Source organism: Lipotes vexillifer, unplaced genomic scaffold (genome assembly GCF_000442215.2).
Source record: "Lipotes vexillifer unplaced genomic scaffold, Lipotes_vexillifer_v1.1 scaffold999, whole genome shotgun sequence".
Taxonomy (NCBI): Eukaryota; Metazoa; Chordata; class Mammalia; order Artiodactyla; family Lipotidae; genus Lipotes; species Lipotes vexillifer.
In genome coordinates, this window is record NW_006774368.1 from 1,494,537 (window position 1) to 1,516,344 (window position 21,808).

Below are 21,808 nucleotides of genomic sequence, written 5' to 3' on the forward strand. Positions count from 1 at the left end.
AAAGAGGAGGGAGAGGACGATGGGAGAGGATCTATTCCAGGAAGTGGAAGACGCAACTTAATTAGAATCTTTGAAAAGACCCTTGAGGCCAAGAGATTGTCAGAGATTCTTGGGGACCTCTGAGAAATACAGAGAACCTGGCAAACCATCAGTGGTTAGTGACTCAAGGCAGATTTGAGAAAAGAAAAACCACGAAGACCTCCCATTTTCAGGATTATTCATTATGACATTTCCCAAACCTTACAAAATTCCCAAATAAGGGCTACACTATGATTCTACATGCTTTATTTGATGTATTCACAATTGTATATCCCCTGTAAAAAAGTGGTTTGTTTTAGTTTGTGCTCAGATGGATACTGTTTTACTGAAACTGAATTTGTCTACCATGCTATCTAGACTTCTAAGGTCTGGCCTGGTCACCAACCACAGAACTAGAACATAGATACAAATGCCTAGATTTCAGGCTCAATACAACACTAATAACCTTTCAATTATTCACATTAATCCATATATTAATGAAACTCCCACAAACTTAACACTTTTTTCCTTCTTACATTTCCCCCATTCTGAGAAGAAAATATTCTCTTTATAAGTCTTCACTTTGTGGGGAGGGAAGCTTTGAGTTCTTTTAAGATTTACTGAGAGTATGTCTCTCTTCTTGGACTTAATTTATCAACATTTATGATGAACCTCACGTGATTTTGAGCTTCCACAACAGCCTCTTAGCTGACCTCGCCATCTCCCTCCTGGTCCACTTCCAATCCATCCTCCACTCTGCTGCTAAAGCCAAATTGCTAAAATAGCAAAGCCGAGCAAGTTATTCCTCCTGAAAACCCTGGGATGGCTTCCCACTGCTCACCAGGTAGTCCAGACCCCTGTGCTGGTCTATCCTGCTGGCCCATCTCTGGTCTCTGCTCCCGGGGAACCCGACCCTCCAGGCATGCAGAACTACTCGTAGCTCTCAGACAACTTTATGCCTCTGTTACTCTGCTCATCTACTCTCTCTGCCAGAGGGCTGGCCCTCTCAGGCCCCCTCCCTTCAACATTTCCCCTTACTTCCTGAACTCCTACTCACCTAAGATGAAGCTTCTGGACTCATTTCTGACCTCATCTTGCAAACTTGATCATTCCACTTCCCTTGGTTGATGGACTTACAGGTCGTTTTCTGCTTTCCCGCCTGTAACTTTGGAATAAAGGAGATTCTATCGACATATTCATTTGCATAAAATGTGATTCCCCATACAACTCACATTCCAATGGAGGTCATGTGCATATTCACAAACCTCCTCACTTATTTGGATATTGCTTTTTATGTCCTTGAATGACTGTTATCTCCTCAACTTAACTATAAGACACAGGAGAGAAATATACATAGTTATTCTAATAGGGACAGACAGGGTGTCTATAAAACATTTAGTTCTAAAACAATATGCCCAATGAATTTTGTAAAACTGTAAATATAAGGCTGTATTGATTCTTTTGACAATGTTTATTAAACACCTACTATGTGCCAGGCACTGAGCTAGATTTTAAGGCCACAACACTGCACAAAATAATTTATAGATACAGATAATTTTCAGAAACAAAGAACTTTACAACTGAAAGGTACATTAGAGACCACTGAGTCCAGTCCACCCATTTGATGGTAGAGCAAGTATCTTGCCCAAATTCACGCAGCTAGTTAGCTGCAAAGGTAAGATACAAGAAACTGCTCATCTAATGTCTCTTTCCTATCCTTTTCCACCAATTCGAAGGAACTTTGAGTAATAAGACAGATTAAACACTATTTTGGTTTAAGACACTATATAAATCTCACCAATTTTAAATAATATTAACCTATATGTGAAAAGAGGCTTAACACTACATTTTCAGAAAGGAAAGCAGTGACATAAAACAAATCTAAAGGGAAAGAAATAACAGAGACACAGAAGTGGGAGCTGAGATTCATCTAAGTCAGCAGATGACATCTATTTGCACTGGTTAACACTGCCTGGCATGTGCTACACCACCCCCCTGGGGTAATTTACATTTTTTTAAAGCATGTATTTCTAAATTTAGGAAGTTAGGATAATCAGGGTGGAAAAGCCCATCTGTTTGAGTTCACTCCAGCTGCTACAGATTCTGAAATGAAATTTGCGTATTTTCTTGTCTGTTTTGTCTTACCCAGTCTGGAATAGGAGGACATGACAGAAGCATAATTGTAGTAAGGGCAGGGTATCATACACACACACACACACACACACACACACACACACACACACACATATAGGTGCACACAACATCTCCACTGTGTTTATATAATCCTACCACAATTATACAAACACATGCACTATTTATACACACCTGTGTACACTCATGGTATATGTACAATTTTCTTGTATAATATTTTTTTTTCTTTTTTTTTTTTTGGTATGTGGGCCTCTCACTGTTGTGGCCTCTCCCGTTGCGGAGCACAGGCTCCGGACGTGCAGACTCATTGGCCATGGCTCACAGGCGTAGCCGCTCCGCGGCATGTGGGATCTTCCCGGACCGGGGCATGAACCCGCGTCCCCTGCATCGGCAGGCGGACTCTCAACCACTGCGCCACCAGGTAAGCCCTCTTTGTATAATATTTTGTTGAGGTGGTGGTGTGACAGAGACAGAAAGACCCTAGGAAGAGATGATGTTTGACCCTAAAGCGGTTAAAATTAGTGTGAACAAGACAGAAAAAGTAACTGAAACGTTGCTTGGCTGTATTATTTACCTTTATTGGAAAGAGCATTAACCTGGATTCTGGTCCAAACTCTGCCACTTAACATTTTACCTCTCTGGGTTTCTTATTATACAACCAGAATATGCCAGAATAGAGGCAAGAGGGGACGGAAGAAAGAGGTCAGCAACGAAGAGAAACCAGAGACTAAAGGTGTTTTCCAGATATACAGGTCTGGAACTGTATGACAGCTGCAAAAATGTTCACAAAAAGCCACCATAAGCATAAGAAGTTTTCCCCTTCTAGTCTGAAATTTGCAACATTAAACCCAGAAGCAAATGGATCAATATTTATTTACATACCTTTTTATTACCCCTAAAATGTATGAGTATATACATTGGAAGTTAAACAAATATTTAGTAAGTACTAAAACACCTAGAAGTATTTTTTAAATAAACACAATTCAAAAAGGACAATTTTACATTTCTAAAGTACAAAAATAAGGTAAAAGAAAAAGAAAAACAAGCATTATCGAGGATGATGTTTATTACCGGTGATAAACATCAGATGTAATTCTTAATAAAGCCCCCAAAAAAGAAGTTTATTTCTCAGTTAGCAAAATAAACATTTCCTGGGTCCATAAACCTTTCCTGAACTTGTAAGGTACTGTGGTGTAAGTAATACTAAGCAATGACTGTCTCAGACGAAATTGTTAAAGTTTTTATTATTGTTCTTAGTAACAGGGAGTCACTTAATTAGAAATAAAAACCATACAACTAACGGGAGTCCGTTTCAAATTCTTGTGTAAGATCCAGCTTATCTAACACAACTAACTGCAAGTGTTAACAGAGGCAGAAACCCAGCACAGGTTGTAACTTCACTAAAGAAACTGATCTATCCGGAGAACATAAACACAAATCCAAAGGTTGTAAAAGCTTTAAAAAGCACGTTTACCATGACTTAAGGAAACTTAAGTTCTTAACATAATTTCTTTCTGTGTCAGTTACATTATTCTTAACCTACCACTACATTATAAGTGAACAAGCATTTCAAGACGACACAGGGACTTACAGTTACAGACTCTTCCTATGTACCACGTGTGTTAGGGCCATCTCTTCATCACTCAGTGGGGTAGGTGTCATGTGCCTCACTTTCCAATGAAGAAAAAGATTCAAAGCCTAAACAATACTCTGACCAAAGAAGAAGAGAACACATGGAACCACCTGACCATCTAGTCTACCTAGGTGGGCTGGGGTGCAGGTGCAAAATTCCTCCAAGAAGCAGGACATAAAAGACAGCCAGGAAAAAAGGCTGAGCTGGGGAGGTTAGCAACAGGATGAGCAGCACACGGGAAGAGCAGGTACAGACAGTGTAACCGGCTGGAACACAGAGCCAGGCAGGAGGCACAAAAGGTGTCCCGCTGGGCTGCTGGAGCCCGACAGGGAGGGTGGGAGGTGTAGGACCCTCAGGGGTGAGGGTGTAGGGGTCCTCGGAACCAGGGGAATCAGGGAAATCAGGGTGGTGTGCGTCATGTGTTCAAAGCTCTCAAAGTAAAAACAGCCTAGAAATATGTCAGTATAAGCAAATAATGGCATGAATGTTAGTGACAAAGATGATGGTCATTTACGGTAAATCATTAGTCAAGCTGTCAAACCTAATTCTTTTTTAAATCATCTTTAGAAATCTAAAGGAAAAAGCCAATTTTCACCAGAAGGAAGAGAACATTGTAAATATAGAATTATTGACTATGCAGGAAAATGCTTAGAATGCTGAAGCAAATAGTTCAATGTGTACAGATTACAAGCATAATAGAGCTTCAAATGAGTTGCCATAGCTACAAAAAGATAATTAATTTTGAGGCAACAAAAGAAAAGAGATATCATTGGGGCAGTTTTCAAAGAGCTGAAATAATAAACGTGGCATCCAAATTTAACTCACATTACTTCCTAACAGGAGCTAGCAATGCTCCTTTCCATGTGACCACTTCTGATGTTGTCGCCACACTCAGCCTCCCCAATCTGCTGTGTCCCACCTACCTAGTGCTCAGCTAAATCCTATTCAGATACTGCGAGACTCTGCTAGTTCCCTGCTGTTCCGTAAAGTCTCTTTGAAGTCCAGTTGCTCTTACAGCTTGAGCTATGCAATTATCACTTATGATTTATGAAACAAATATCTATTAAGCACTGGCTGTGTACCAGGCACAGTGCCTAAAGGTAAGGAAGGAAGAGGGGGGTTAAACAAAGCAGAGTGTGTAGACTACAGAAAACAGGACGGGCTAACGTCTGAACAACGTTCTATGGAGATAGGGAGGGAAAAAGCCAACTCAGGGAGACCACGTGGAAGGTGACATCCAACCTCGGTCTGGAAGCATAAGCCTTATTTTCCAGGCCCAGAAGAAAGGGGATTTCACGTTGAAATGACAGTGCTTTCTTTCTCTCCTTTTCCTGAAGCAAGAAGAGGGTAGGCTTTGGATACCAAAAGGCACTAGAGGTGTGACCTTATTTAACTTTTCCTTGTTTATAAAATGGAAATAATGCAATGGTGTGATGAAGATTAATTATATAATGTACATTTGAAGGGCTAGTATCTAGGAGGCATTCAAAAAAATGCTTCCTCCCTTCCCTCCTTGAAAACTGTCAACTCAGTGAAGGCAGGAGAGGAGCTGTGCACTTCTATTCTACCACCTGCAGTGTCTAACACAAAGGCCAAGCACAATTTCTTCTTGGTATAATTATTTTTCAATCATTCCCCTTTGAATGTGAGAACTTATGATTTACCATGCCAACTTATTTGAAATAAATAAAAAGAAAGTTCTAAACTCTTTTATGGCTCATGCTGATTATCCAACAGGCACACCAAACAAATACCTAAGGCACCAACAAGGCAGGAGGGAGAGAGAGGGTTTTTTAAGGTTGATATTTGATATTTCAGAACAAAGATTAAAGCAGTCCTCCTGAAGGAAAAATCACAACTGTGCTCGACTTGCTGACTCTTGCTGTACAGTTTAGGATTCATTTTGAGTTTCACAGGAAGGGCACCATAATCTTTGCATGCTTAGGGTTCTAAAGGTCTTTATAAGCCCTGCTCACACAGCTCATATAAAAGTTCCCCAAATTCTTCTCCAGTTAGGCCCTAGAATGGGGACAAAATCACCACAAAGTCAGAGCTTAAAAGAGAAAATGTGGGCTTCCCTGGTGGCGCAGTGGTTGAGAGTCCGCCTGCCGATGCAGGGGACACGGGTTCGTGACCCGGTCCGGGAAGATCCCACATGCCGAGGAGTGGCTGGGCCCGTGAGCCATGGCCGCTGAGCCTGCGCGTCTGGAGCCTGTGCTCCGTAACGGGAGAGGCCACAACAGTGAGAGGCCCGCGTACCACAAAAAAAAAAAAAAAAAAAAAAAAAAGAGAGAGAAAATGTAATCCAGTCACTGACTGTCTGAGCCTGACACAGAACTAGGCACTTTACATATTATCTTACTCTTCCAGGCACTTAACTCCAGGTACTGAAATTCACCCTACTCTCCAACCACACAATCAACTTTCTCGCTTGGAAACAGGGCTAATATTCATCTAGCTCACAGGCTTGTCTTAAGGATCTCCAAGTAAATGTACCTAAAATGCCTGGGTGATGCATGGCACATGGTGGGTACCAAATAATGGCAGTTATGACCTTAATGGAAATTTGGCACCTAGACTGGAAACTTGGGACACTAAAAGCAGGAGAAATGTGTTGACTTAGAGAGGCATCTAGAAGCGGTGGAGCAGCAGAGCTGGAGCCTGTCAGAGCTGGCACTGGAGGCAGGACGGCTTGGCTTGCCAACCCTTTGGCACATGTGCCCAGAGTCTACTCAACTCCAGTGTTCCAAGCTGTTTAACCACATTCGGTTCGCTGTGGGCACCTCAGTATCGAAAAAGCCTGCCAGATCCAAGTATTTTTAAAAAGCACTCCAAGTGATCAAGCAAATAGAGAGGCTTTTCTTAACAGATCATTTATTGAGATTCAATAAACGACTGTCATATGGTTCTTGCAATTGTTTACACATTTGCTGCCATGTTGGTACGTCAGCTTAAGTTAAAAACCAGGACATAGCTCAAGGTGGGCGCATCTGGCCAGAGGAAGACCCTACATTCTGTGGGATTGGCCATGAATCTAAACCAAATGTTACCAAGACGACAGCAATAAGTAAGTCTGCATTTCTTTGTTAATAAATAAGCATGTGCAAAGAAACAGTCTATTTTCTCTCAAACTGATATGATATTCTTACCACTTCTCACCTCCCAACAACCTACCCCAAAACCAGATGGGTAGTGGGGGTGAGGGGGATAACTCAATTCAGCCCAATCTGGTCATCTAAGGCTGATCCAATAATTTGAACAACTTCTTTAAGTAATCTCATAGATGCCTCTTTTGGATGGCTCAGATAAATGCTCCGTCTTTCAGATTTCTTTCCCCTCGTCCTGCTTTTCTTCAAGATGGTATCTGACTGCATGAAGGACAGAGTCCTCAAACTACCCCAAGGCAGAGAAGAAAGCTGGCCCTCATATCCACACAAAGTCCTCTGGGTCTTTACTGGCCTCTGCTGTAGAGTATCTTAACTCGCTACTCCCAGACTAATAACCAGTAAGTTAAGACTGGTGCTCTGTGGGGATGTTCCTTCCAATGGTGGTGGTGGTATTGAATGGGGAACAGTGGTGGCTACGTGCTGGTTCCCATCCTTATTCAGGGGTCCTGGTCATTTGCCTCTGATTTTGAAATTCCTGCACACATGGATTCCTTCATTCTAACCTCAGACCTCTATCACCAGGACACACAAGCACTACTAGGCCTCTTACACACTTGCTGCAGGCCCTAGGGAACCGGGAGCGCTGCCTCAGACTCCACCTGCCTTCTGCCACTACCTCCACAACATCACTCCAGCACATGCTGAAAGTGGCCAGCTGCAGAGCTGGAAGACCCCAAGAACCATATCACCTAGGGAAATGACATGGCCTGGTCAAAACAAGAATGAGGATTGAGCAGGAGACAACACTGCATTCATACCAGTGCAACAAATTAAATAGTAATGAGCTGAATCATGTTTGTCTTTCAGACTAAACTCATGGAGTCCTGAAGATGGAATCCTACACTTTTTCATCTTTCTATCCCCAGATGCCTGGAGCATAATAAGCCCTCCTTTTCTTTGTTTTGTTTTTTCCTTAAAAACTGCTGAATAAAGAAAAAACAAAGGTGTTCTGCCTCATCAACTGGGATGAAGACCAGACAGGCAGTGCACAAGGCCGTTAACTATCTGGCTCTACCTTCTTGCGCCTGACACTTCAACTACCACATATCTGCACTTCAAGTTCCTCACATGATTCTGACAACAAGTGCTCCACAATTACTCCTTTTCTGATTCACATAAATCTCCAAGTTGTAACTGCGCTTACAGTTTTACCTATAGTTACATGTGTGTTAAGTTCTTTAAGACCAGGTACCATACTGAATACTCTGTATGACCCACAATGCCTCGTACAGTGGTGTACATAGAGTAGGTTTCTCAACAGTTTATTGGAAAATGAAAGAATATACTTTTAAAAGTTGAGATATTCTCACCAAGAAAAATACCAAATGTGTACAACACAAAAATTTCTGTGACATCTCTGAAAACCATTTTTGGGCCATGGGTTAAAATTCCTGGTACAAAACAAATGTAAGGTGGTGTTGTTATGATGCAAGGTACTCAGCAATGTAAAACACTATTATAAGACTAAAATTATTATTTTTAAAGGAGAGTACTATATAATGGTAAAACTAAGATCATGAGATTCAGAATCTAACCTCAGTTCCAGACGATGAGGATGATATTAATGAAGGAGACAGAGACAATGATGGCAAAGATGGCAGTGGCAACAGAGGAGGAAGAGGGAGATAACAAAAAAGTAGAGAAGAGGGCTTCCCTGGTGGCGCAGTGGTTGAGAGTCCGCCTGCCAATGCAGGGGACACGGGTTCGTGTCCCGGTCCAGGAGGGTCCCACATGCCGCGGAGCGGCTGGGCCCATGAGCCATGGCCGCTGAGCCTGCGCGTCCGGAGCCTGTGCTCCGCAACGGGAGAGGCCACAACAGTGAGAGGCCCGCGTACCGCAAAAAAAAAAAAAAAAAAGTGGTTACCCCTTTGGGGAAGGGAATGGTAGGATGATTGAGATGGTCTTTTGGGGCTATTGGGTGTGGGCAATGCATGCCACTGGATCTAGATGATGGTTACCTAAGTATGTGACTTACGATAATTCACTAAGTAGTACTCAGTATTTCTACACTATTTTTGTGTATATTACACTGTCCTGGTCACTATTCTCTTTTCTAATAAGTTTAACAAGTTTGAAATATAATCCAAAAAATAACTCTGTATGTCATCCTTCAGTGGACTGAACAACGTATAAATTCTAGAAAGGCAGCAGGAACATGTCAGAAGAAAGTGGGAAGCTACTGTAAACTTAGTTCCATAAAGGAAAAGGCTGAGTAACTACTAAAGATTTTCGGAGTTTGCGGCTGTTATTGCTGTTGATGGAAGGGAGAAATATAATGAAAACAGTGTTTGACAGAAAAGCAACCTGGCAGAGATGAAAGGATGGATCAAAGAGAAGAAAGGTGAAATAAAGACCCGCTAGAAAACTGTCAGAATACTGTAAGCTTAAAATGATAAGGATCTAAATTAAGGAAGGTGGTGAGGAAAGAAAGGAGAGCAAGAAATTAAGAACGCTGAGAAGAAACAGTTTAGATTCGGTGGTGTCAGATGTGAAAAAAATGAATTATTTTTGCCGAGGCACAGGCCATGGGATCATGCGCTTGTACAGGATGACTGCCACAGTCTCCAAAGTCTGGACAACACCAGAAGCTTGGGCCACACGTAAAATCAGTCTGCCTGAGATTTAATTATATATATATGCGTGTGTATGTGTATGTGTGTGTGTGTATACATATACACACACATCACACACGTATATATGCAAACTGCCGCATATAAAATTAGATACTGTGTGTGTTTACATATTAGCAAGCATATATGAAGTAGAAAGGCAAGTAAAGGTTTTGTGAAGTTTAATCTGAATGTGGAAAAGCTGAAGTGCCCTCACTGTACCTGGGATAACTACACCACGAGGAGTTAGGGAAAGGGTTCCACTACCCTCTTTCTCAAGTCAAACAGAAAGCTGGCAGGCCGACTTCCTCTATGTCAAGAGAATCTGAGATGAGAATTCAAGAGGAAGTGCTCAAGATTGCAAATTATTTTCGTGTTCATGGTCATCATCATCAGTTTATAGAATATTCGTTAGACATTGACGGAATAAGCAGATTTGATTTATTTCAATGCAGGCAGATGGCTTGATGGTGGAAATTGTGAAGAGATTTACTGAGCGGCTTCATCAGATCAAGGACATTATGGAATTAAAGGGCTCTAAGAGACCTCACTGGTCCAGCTCCCAGTGGCTCACAACATTGCACTTTCTTATTAATGAGAAAGACAACTCAACCCCCTGGATTCGAAGTAACCAGGGAGGGAGGAGGGAAGAGCACAATTCATTTGTCCAAAGAAGTGCAAATGTTAACACGGAAACTGGAGATATCAAAGGGCAACTGAAACATGTCTTGCTCTGAGGACAGTGAAATCACGAATTAGGAAAAATTAAAAGTCACATTTTCAGGGGTTTCCCTGGTGGCGCAGTGGTTGAGAGTCCGCCTGCTGATGCAGGGGACGCGGGTTCATGCCCTGGTCCGGGAAGGTGCCACATGCCGCGGAGCGGCTAGGCCCGTGAGCCATGGCTGCTGAGCCTGCACGTCCAGAGCCTGTGCTCCGCAATGGGAGAGGCCACAACAGTGAGAGGCCCGCGTAAAAAAGTCATATTTTCAGAAAATATTTTCATGAAAATGAATCATATTTAAGTTTCTATAACTATTTTGGAGTACAAACCTCAAGAACCTTCCCTACTAGTGTGTTTTAGTTTCAGGAAAAATTTAACGATCTGAAGACAAACCATACCTACAAGAAAACACAGTAGGCAGTGAGTTTATGAATCTCAGAATTAATTTGAAAGTTCCGCTAATGTGACTAACTGTCCATTTGGAAGACCACCTAGCTTTGTATAAAAACATTCTCTTTCATGAAGATGCACCAAAAACAGCTGGGAAACACTATCAATGTCATACATCAGAATTAAGATGTGCCCAACCACATCTCTCCAAAGCTTTTATCACTACCTCCCTGACTAAAACTCATTGTTTTTTAAAAGCTCACAGGCTTTTCACCTTTAATCAACAGCAGCACTACTAAAATGTCTATATTCATCATGTAACCCAGTATAGATAAATTTTCACACCTATGCCTGGCTTAGACCAAGAAAAGTCATTATGAGATAAAAGCAGAGAAAGGTCCTAAAAATCAATTTAAAGGATGAGGATACAGTGATTGTGGTAAAAAGGTTTTCTGTCACATTTAAAGCCTGTTCACAACTGACCCTCTTCTGACACATACGATACCTATCTATTCTATAAAGGATTTAAGAAAATAAAGATGTATGTACATAGCCTGAGTCAAAGTGAACAGAAATTAATTTTAAAATATAATTCTTTATATTTGAAACCACTTTTTATAAAGTTTCTACAACAGATGAAGATGGTTTTAATTCCCAGAACAGATATCACCATAAAGCCTCATTATATTGATGGGGGAGAGGGAGAAGAAAGTCATTTAACTATTTTAGGAAAAGTTTTTAAAATATGTTAACACCAGTCATATATTATCTCCAGCTTATTTTATTGCCAATATTCTCAATACTTGGAAGCCAAGTTAAAGAATCATGAGATCACAGAGCTGGAAAAGAAGAGGAGATTACCCTACCTAATCCCTCATTTTGCAGATGAAAGCAGGCCTGTAGAGCTGTATCATGTGTCCCAGGTCACACCTCCATTGACAGCCCTGGATAGAACTCTTGCCTCCTGACTCAGGTTGGGGCTTAGCAATACTTATAACAGTAACTATTACTAACCAAGTATTTTCTATATGCCAGGCACTATGCTAGACAGTTGAGAGATGTGTCATTTCATTTAATTTAGTAATTCTCAACGCACTGATGCAAGATAATCAGACTCAAGCTCAGGACATCATAACACTCCCAAAGTCATAGAACAAATAAATAAGTCAGGAATTCAAACCCAACCTGTCTGACTATACAAACCCATGAACTTTTACACAATGCTCGTCTCCCCCCAAATGCTAAATGTGTACATCCAAAAAATTCCATATTGGGCAACCTAGACTACAAAAATACCTACACAAATTTATAGGTTATATGTACAAAGATGTTTACTATATCATTAATATCAAGAAATCAGAAACAACATAAATATCCAATAATGGGGAAACAGCTAAATAAATTACAGTATATACATGCTGTGAAATACTAAGTGGTCACTAAAAAGAATGAGGTAGATCCATGTAACAGATGTGGTAAGATACCCATATTAAATTGTTATGTTTTTTTTGTGGTACGCGGACCTCTCACTGTTGTGGCCTCTCCCGTTGCGGGGCACAGGCTCCAGATGCGCAGGCTCAGCGGCCATGGCTCACGGGCCCAGCCGCTCCGCGGCATGTGGGATCCTCCCAGACCAGGGCACGAACCCGTGTCCCCTGCATTGGCAGGCGGACTCTCAACCACTGCGCCACCAGGGAAGCCCTAAATTGTTATGTTTTAAAAATAAGTTGCAGAACAGTATTTATGGCATTATTTATTTTTTTAAAAAAATCACATGTGCATGCAGGCTTTGTGGTTAAAGAAAGGTCCAGAACAATGCACAGTAAAAGCAGAGAATTCGGTGGGTGGAGGTGGGTTTGAGTCAATTCTTAAACACTTCTGCATTGTCTGAATTTTTAGGATATGTTACTTTTATAATTTAAAAAATTATCATACAAAAATAAAGAATTTTAAATGTTTATTATTTATTGTTTTTAATGCATGCATACTCCATTTAATGCCATCCCCCATAACATAGAATAATTATGTGGCTATTTGTCTCTAAAACACTTTTCAAAAAAAAGAAACTAACATCCCATCACAGTACACCAGCATTTCAAGTCTAGTCCACAGACCCACGGGGGTCTCCCAGATCCTGACAGAAAGTCCATGAGGTAAAAGCTTTTTTCTTAATAACGGTAAAGTGTTATCTGCCTCTTTGCCTGAGTTAACATTTGCACGGATGATGCAGAAGCAGTGGTGGATAAAACTGCTGGTGCCTTGGCACAAGTCAAGCCACTGTCATGAAACCGTGGGAGAAGTTATTGTAGACATCACCGTCACGCACTTACAGTTAAAAAAGGAAAACCAGTTTTTAAAAAATGTCTTTGTGAAGCAACAATAGCAGTTTCATTACATATTGACCTTTTCTAATATTCTGTGTGACCGAATGGGCAGAATGAAACATGAATCTCGTATGTGGCTACCAGAGCCAAATGATGTCCCAAGGAGAAGCGCTGGGGCAGCTGCTGGAGCTCAAGGCTAACTCAACTATTCGCTTTTTCCACGGATCAGGACTTGTACTTGAAAGAACAACTGACAGACTAATCATTCAGACTTAGGTACCTGGATGACATTTTCTCAAAATTGAACAAAGTAAGACTCTCACTTCAAGGAAAATAACTGATAACTGTTTGTTGCCAAAGATAAAATTTGAGTAAACAGTAAAATTTGGAAAGCTTGAATCTGCCATTGTGAGCTTAATGGATTCCCAATACTTAAAGGCTGTTCTGGTGAGATCAATGGTGATATTAACATGTGATTATTTTTTTACATTTTATAAAATGTAATACATGTCAACATTTGTAAGGTCTGCATAAGTGAACCAATATTTTCCGAATATTATTATTCAACCGAATAATTATTCAACTGAATAATCAATGAATAATGTTACAAAAAAATCACCCATGAGTAAAAGATCCATTTAAAGTACAATATTTAATATCTATTAAAGTGGACTTTAATATAATGGAGTAAGAAATGTTTATTGATATGGTTTCTGATTCTTCATTGCAACCAGTCTTTAAGATACTACCACTTAAAGTGTTTTGGTAGAATATCAAAGAAGAATAACCAAAATTATCCAAAAATGCTATCAAAATACTCCTTCCTTTTCCAAATACATAGTTGTGTAGGCTAGATATTCTTCATATAGTTCAACCAAACCAAAACAACACATCATAATAAACTGAATACAGAAGCAGATAGGAGAATCCAGCTGTCTTCTAATGAGCCAGACAGTTAAGAGTTTTCCAAAAATGTAAAACAATGCCACTCTTTTTGCTCATATTTTTTGGTTTTGGAAAAATTCTTACTTGTCATAGAAATATACTATGTCAACATATAATGGATATATTATTGTTGTTTTTAAATTGATTAATACATATTTTTAAATTTTCTCATTTTTAGTTTCCAATATGATAAATATTGATAGACACACCCACATAAACAAAAGCTCTTCTGGTCCTCTATAATCATTAAGGTCCCAATAATCTTTAATGCCAAAAAGTTTGAGAATGTTTGCAGTGTACTGTTAACACATTTTTCATGTGTTCTTCATACTACCTTAAGTCTTGGCCAACAAGTGGAAGTATACAATCTGTACTTATACGTGGGCAATATGCATAAGTGAAATGTACTACAAACTTTCTCAACCAATGAAAGCATAAAATGTTAGCCTGATTTGAATATGTTCTGCAACAAGCGATGTTCACTACACTTCAGCCTCTCTTTTTGCCATGTATTTTGTGTTGTGGCAAATGAACTTGACCAACAGGGGCTGTTAAAAGTTGTATAACTGAGAGTGATGGGCATGGTCCAAAGAAACAAAGATTAGTATAATGATACTTAAAATTGATGATACTTAAATGATGATGCGAAAGACCCCGAATAGCCAAAGCAATCTTGAGAAAGAAAAATGGAGCTGCAGGAATCAGGCTCCTGGACTTGACTTCAGACTATACTACAAAGCTACAGTAATCAAGACAGTATGGTACTGGCACAAAAACAGAAATATAGATCACTGGAACAGGATAGAAAGCCCATAGGAAAACCCACGCACATACGGTCACCTTATTTTTGATAAAGGAGGCAAGAATATACAATGGAGAAAAGACAGCCTCTTCAATAAGTGGTGCTGGGAAAACTGGACAGCTACATGTAAAAGAATGACATTAGAACATTCCCTAACACCATACACAAAAATAAACTCAAAACGGATTAAAGACCTAAGTGTAAGGCCAGACACTATCAAACTCTTAGAGGAAAACATAGGCAGAACACTCTATGACATAAATCACAGCAACATCCTTTTTGACCCATCTCCTAGAGAAATCAAAATAAAAACAAAAATAAACAAATGGGACCTAATGAAACTTAAAAGCTTTTGCACAGCAAAGGAAAACATAAACAAGACAAAAAGACAACTCTCAGAAAATATTTGCAAATGAAGCAACTGACAAAGGATTAATTTCCAAAATTTACAAGCAGCTCATGCAGCTCAATATCAAGAAAACAAACAACCCAATCCAAAAATGGGTAGAAGACCTAAATAGACATTTCTCCAAAGAAGATATATGATTGCCAACAAACACATGAAAGGATGCTCAACATCACTAATCATTAGAGAAATGCAAATCAAAACTACAATGAGGTTATCACCTCACACCAGTCAGAATGGCCATCATCCAAAAATCTACAAACAATAAATGCTGGAGAAGGTGTGGAGAAAAGGGAACCCTCTTGTACTGTTGGTGGGAATGTAAATTGATACAGCCACTATGGAGAACAGTATGGAGGTTCCTTAAAAAACTAAAAATAGAACTACCATATGACCCAGCAATCCCACTACTGGGCATATACCCTGAGAAAACCATAATTCAAAAAGAGTCATGTACCACAATGTTCATTGCAGCTCTATTTACAATAGCCAGGACATGGAAGCAACCTAAGTGTCCATCGACAGATGAATGGATAAAGAAGATGTGGCACATATATACAATGGAATATTACTCAGCCATAAAAAGAAACGAAATTGAGTTATTTGTAGTGAGGTGGATGGACCTAGAGTCTGTCATACAGAGTGAAGTAAGTCAGAAAGAGAAAAACAAATACTGTATGCTAACACATATATATGGAATCTAAAAAAAAAAAAAAAAAAGGTTCTGAAGAACCTAGGGGCAGGACAGGAATAAAGACACAAGATGTAGAGAATGGACTTGAGGACACGGTGAGGGGGAAAGGTAAGCTGGGACGAAGTGAGAGAGTGGCATGGACATATATACACTACCAAATGTAAAATAGATAGCTAGTGGGAAGCAGCCGCATAGCACAGGGAGATCAGCTCGGTGCTTTGTGACCACCTAGAGGGGTGGGATAGGGAGGATGGGAGGGAGATGTAAGAGGGAGAAGATATGGGGATATATGTATATGTATAGCTGATTCACTTTGTTATAAAGCAGAAACTAACACACCATTGTAAAGCAATTATACCCCAATAAAGATGTTTAAAAAATAGAAATAAATGATGATGATACTTAAGGCATCTGCAAGCACACTGTTGAGGATGCAGTTATGATTAGTAGAAGACTTTGGACATTTTGAGAGCTATGAAACATCACTGCAGACTGAGAGCATGGTCCAAAAAGGAATGAATCACAGCTGGAAGAAACTATGGCTGGAAATACATAGCCTTCAAAGGACGGAAAGGGAATGGGCGGGGAAGACAACTAGCAATCTCCACCAGGAGGAGGTTATAACGCCTCCCACATGAGGCTGACTGAGTTAATGCTCCTTTTTCTAAAAAAGCTTCTCTAGTACTTTATACACATGATGTGGGGAGGGGGAGAGAGGGCTTAGACCACATAAGGAGTAATTTTAATTAATTATCTCCATTCTTGGGAGACTAGTTCTAACACACAGGCCCTCAGGACTAAGAATACCAGTGATGTAAATGGGAAACTTCGAGGTTCTAAATGGATTCCTAAGAGTCCAACATCATTCTTCTCTACATGGAGCAAAACCTTCAGAAATTCCTTAAGAAAAAACTATCTCAAGATGGACAACTTCAAAGTTTTAGGATTAAAGATAAGCTAAGAATCAATTTTAAAAGATATATGAATACAGCATTTCTAAATAAACTTCTAAAATCATAGAATTTGAAAAGACTATGAAAATAGAACTCTATCACCTCTATTCCACAAAACATACAGCAAGGTTTAAAGATTAGTTGAAGCTGATAGCCAAACCAAATCCTTAAGGAAAATTTTAATGAAATTCTCTTTTTCTTTAAAAGAAAAAAAAGCATTCTTTTCAGGTACTCCAAGCACACAGGAGTACCACCTGCTTTTGTAACCACTCACTTATTCAGTCACAATTAACTACTGAGCACTTATTCTGTGCCAGGCATGGTACTGTCTTTAGGGGAAATGTACACACATACATACATACATATATACACACCCATAATTATATCATAAAATTAACCTCATGGAACAAGGGAAAACTGTTAGCATAGAACTATGTCCACACTCTCATACACCCCCACCAATTCTAGCTTCTAAGGGGATTTCTGGTTCTGTCTGGTTGGCTGCAGGGTTGGTTTGGTTTTTTTAATGTCAATCCTGGAATAGGTAGAGCTGAATAACTGGAAGGAGCTATGACTGGCTAGATTTATTTACCTAGGAAGAATCTGATGCTACTAAAAGAACATAACATTCTCCAAAACGGAAGGGGAGGATGAGGAGAGAAAAGAATCAACATTAATGAGAAAACAGGAGTGAGAGAACAGATTTTACATGAGCTACTGCTGTGAACAGGGAGACTTTGGGCAAAGGTGGATAAAGTTCAAACTCTAAATTTGAACATTTCTTAAGTTTCCACTGGTGTGATCTTCAACAGACTGATGGAATTTTAAATTTCTTTTCATTTTTTAAAAAAATTTGGATTAATGAGTCTTTTAAGAATGGCCCAGGAGTGGGCCCATTACATTAGAGTGACATTCACAATGTCAAATTGTGTTATTACATAGTTGTGACCCTCCATGAAAAAACAATATTGAATTTCCAATCCCACAAACCTATTATACTTTAACCATCTATCCCAGCCCTAAATCCTGATCCACTATCATTATTAGCCATTAATGCAACCTAATTCTCGGAAGATTCTTCCAAAAAACGTTCTGTGGTACAAGAATTTCCTGAACTCAGTGCTTCTGGGATCTCAACTTCTTTACCCACAATGCTTTTCTAAATAAAAGTGTGCATCTAGCCTTGTCAGTTTGTTACCTCTCCCAAGATGAAAATGATAAATGAAGAGAAACCAGTAAGTAGACAACTTCTAAGAATTTTTTATTGAATAGACTTCTTGTTCACATTGGCAAATTGCATTGGTTTAATACTGTTCTATAAAAATAAAAAAATTAATTATATTTATGAAAATGTGACCTTCCTATAACACGAGTGAGGCAGAGCCACACCATATAGCACCTATGTAGTACCCAATAATGGTAATGATGAACTGGTATCAGATCAATGACTGAGCCTATCATTTGTAAAATTAGGAAACACTAACTGACTTCACATTTCTGAAATTTTAAAACCATCACAGAGGCAAACTACTACTATAGTCTCTTTCTTACATGGTAGGAAACCAGGTACATAGGAAATCAATTACCCAAACTTTAACAGGAAGAAATCCTTCCAGTTTAGTAAGATCAGCTTAATAAGTAAACTAATTAACTTTCCATTTTTAAGACCAAAATCAGCTCAAATCAGATGGCGTTTTGAATATCACCCAAGAACTGACAACGTCTCTTAAACTAGCTTCTCTCAAAGTACGATCAAGGGAGGATTTCAGAGCCTCCAGATGGTCTAAGGCTGCCCTCAAAACACAGGGGTTAGATGTGTAAGTGCCAGAGAGTCCTCATCAAACAAAGGAGGAGGAAATGGAGGGGGTAGGGTTCACTTGAGGTCATCAGACTACTAGAAAGTCAGCAATCCTACCTCAAACTGCCTAACACGTAAACTGGTACCACTGGTGTAGATAACAATAGATTCAGAATCCCTATTCTAAATAGTCCAGTTCTAGATGAGAAATTAGGGGAACGCCACAATTTTCCCAACTTTCAATCCCACACCGGTGTTCTGTATAACTCAGAGCAACTAAAGAATCTTGTGTACCAGCACATCACCTTGTTTGACACTAAATCACATGGCTTAAGTATAAAGATTCAAATGAGAATTTTCAATATAAACGCTTCCACTACCGAAGTGTGAAAACACATTTGAAAATGTGCCACATACTGTTACTGTGGGGAAGTCTTTACCCACTGCATCATTACCTTGGGTCTGACAACAGTTCTAAGCATAACATTTTTAAAGCGCTTGGTGATTTAATACTTAAATTGCTTCCTGAGTAGTCCATGTTGAATACTGAACTTAATTTCTCTAAAATTTTCATCCAGTGGCTGTCACCTTTCATGTAGGTCAAACTACAAATTTTTATAAGAAGTGGATCCTTCCAAAGCAGTTCCATAATTAAAGTTAGATATAAGAAATGGGAGTTTACAATAAATTTTTCATAATGCTAACAATCAGAGCTCATAATTCTTTTCATTTCATGTCATCTTTTATATATTTTTCTCAGATTCTGGAAGGTTACCTGCTATGTCAAGGAATCACAAGTAATACAAGAAATGCTTTAGATATATCTAACGCACTGGTAGAACTATACAGAAGTCAACTTTTCAATTCAAATTCCCTTTGAAGTTACTCCACAGAGATTTAAACAGAAATAAAAACAGAAATTTCTTGACAACCATTTTCTCTCAAAAATGTAAAAGCCTATTTCTACCTTTGGTGCATTCTCCCATTGTACTGGCCACTACTATAATGGTTATTTATCTAGCATCCATTTCCCTTTTCTCCCTTCATAATGGAACCAACTTTGTTCCACCCGATATCCACTCTTCCCCTCATTCCACATTGCAAGTCTTAGGAATGGGCCTTAGTTCATTCACTCCAACTTTGCCATTGACTGGTTCAAGAACTTAACAGAGTCAGGACGTGGTACCCTCCTGGAGACTGTTATGCTGGGCACTCAACAGCTATTCATCCTCATCCCCTCCCCATCTTATGGAAACAATATCAGTGGCCTACCCATGGCCCACTGAGTAAAGCCCAAACTCAGTATTCAACGTTCTCTACCATCCTTTTACTACCTTTTTAGCCCTTTCTGCCTCGCATATACATCTCCTGCTCCAGCAGCTACAAGCCTGGCCTTTCCACTTCATATCCTACAGCCAGGCTGTTCCTTTGGCTAGGAAAGCCAAACACTCTCATCTCAGCCAATTCAAATTCTACTCATTCAAAGTCCAGATCAAAAGGAAATTTTTCCATGAAGTCTCCCTTGATATCACCAACAAAAAATGGCACTCATCATATACTCCTTGTATCATAAATCACTTGTGCATGCTTACAGCTTGTTTTAAAACTGCGAACTCCTTACAGGCTGTGGACAAATTCTTGTGCATCTTTGTCTTCCACCACCATCCTGCCCCACCAGACACCCAAGTGCCCAGAGTGGGAGCTCAGTAAACACTTGCTGAACAAATGAACACATTTTTTGAGGGTGAAAAGTGCCTCTACAGAATAGATTACCACGAAGGCTGAAATGTCCTTGGAAGTCTTTAAAAACATCCTAGTATGGTTTAGGAATAGTTCTGCTGAAGAAAAAGAAACACATCAGATGACCTTGTAAGGCTGATTCTGCAAATTTCATCAACTCTTTAAAAGTATTGCCTAACAATTCAAAAACAAACCATACACAAATGCTATTTACAAGAAGAGGGTGGCATTTGTTGTAATATACAAAGGTTAACAACCCAATTTTTTACCAAAAATTTCAGTTGTTCTTATAGTAATATTTATAATAATTTCAGTTATGTCCGAGGGATTATTTAAAAGCCCATTTACTCTATCTTATTTCATACCTAAAGGAAGTAGGACAGAGAAAAATGTTGGCCCTCTCAAAGTAGTAACCAGACAAAATTAATTTAGAAGCACAAGTCTACATAATGCACATACTGATGTCACTTTATTATCTACACATCATCACTAAATATATACCTAATGAAGTCCAGAAAAGTTATCTGTAATTTTGATTATTTCCTTCTATTACTCCTATGGACCCCTTAAATTGAATTTGTACAATTTAAGTCGGCTAAAATTAGGTTACTTCAAGATCTATGGGTACACTATCAGTGCAACTAAAATTATGGGAAACATACTGATATCTCCAGAAAGAAACTGTATTAACCACAATACTCCATAAATCAGTCCACCTGTTTTTTAAATAAAAGCCTTCAGAATAAATCTCAGTAAATCTCAACAATCAATTAAATGGAACAGAAAACTTGATTCCACAGGACAGGACACACAAAAAGAAAGGGCAGTGTATAAAATGAAAATCAGGATCTAAATATGACGACTATTCATAGAAAATAAAATATAAGAAAGATTAAGTAGAAATTAGAAAATTAAACTTAAATAGATTTTTTAAAGACAGTTAATAAGAAAATTAAACATATGTTTATTTCTTTTGTTCTTATGTTGCTATGTTCTATGTATTTTTGTAAGTCGATTTAAATCCCTTGGGGAAGAAGCTAGACTATAAAAAATAATAATAAATTCTTGTTTTCTAATCTAGTGTAGCACACTGTAGTTATTTTTTAAAATAAAGACCACATTTTCCGTCATAACCTACATATGCTCGTCAAAGATTTGGGGAAAGCTACAATTTAAAGTTTTCCAAATTATTTTAAAAGCATCTCCAGTTTTCCTGCAGCCGCCTGACAACGGAAACGATTCTAAGTCCCGTTTCTCCCTGGACCCAGTAAGTAAGGGAGTTCGTTGTCTAAAAGGGGCAAAGAGCGGGGTCGGAGTCAAAGCCAGGTTCAGGACCGGCGGTAACCGGGTGGCGGGCGTAGTTACCTCTGGATCGTAACACCTGAGCAGTGCGGGGGCCGCGGACCGGGGCAGGGGGCGCCGGCTGGGCAGCAGCCGCCGCGTGGGCGCGGGAGCCT

General features: G+C 39.4%; 1 protein-coding gene across 1 annotated transcript in view; it reads right to left on the minus strand.

Annotated features, from left to right (window-relative positions):
• Positions 1 to 21,808, minus strand: part of IGSF11 (immunoglobulin superfamily member 11) — a 140,242-nt gene that overhangs the window by 117,956 nt on the left and 478 nt on the right.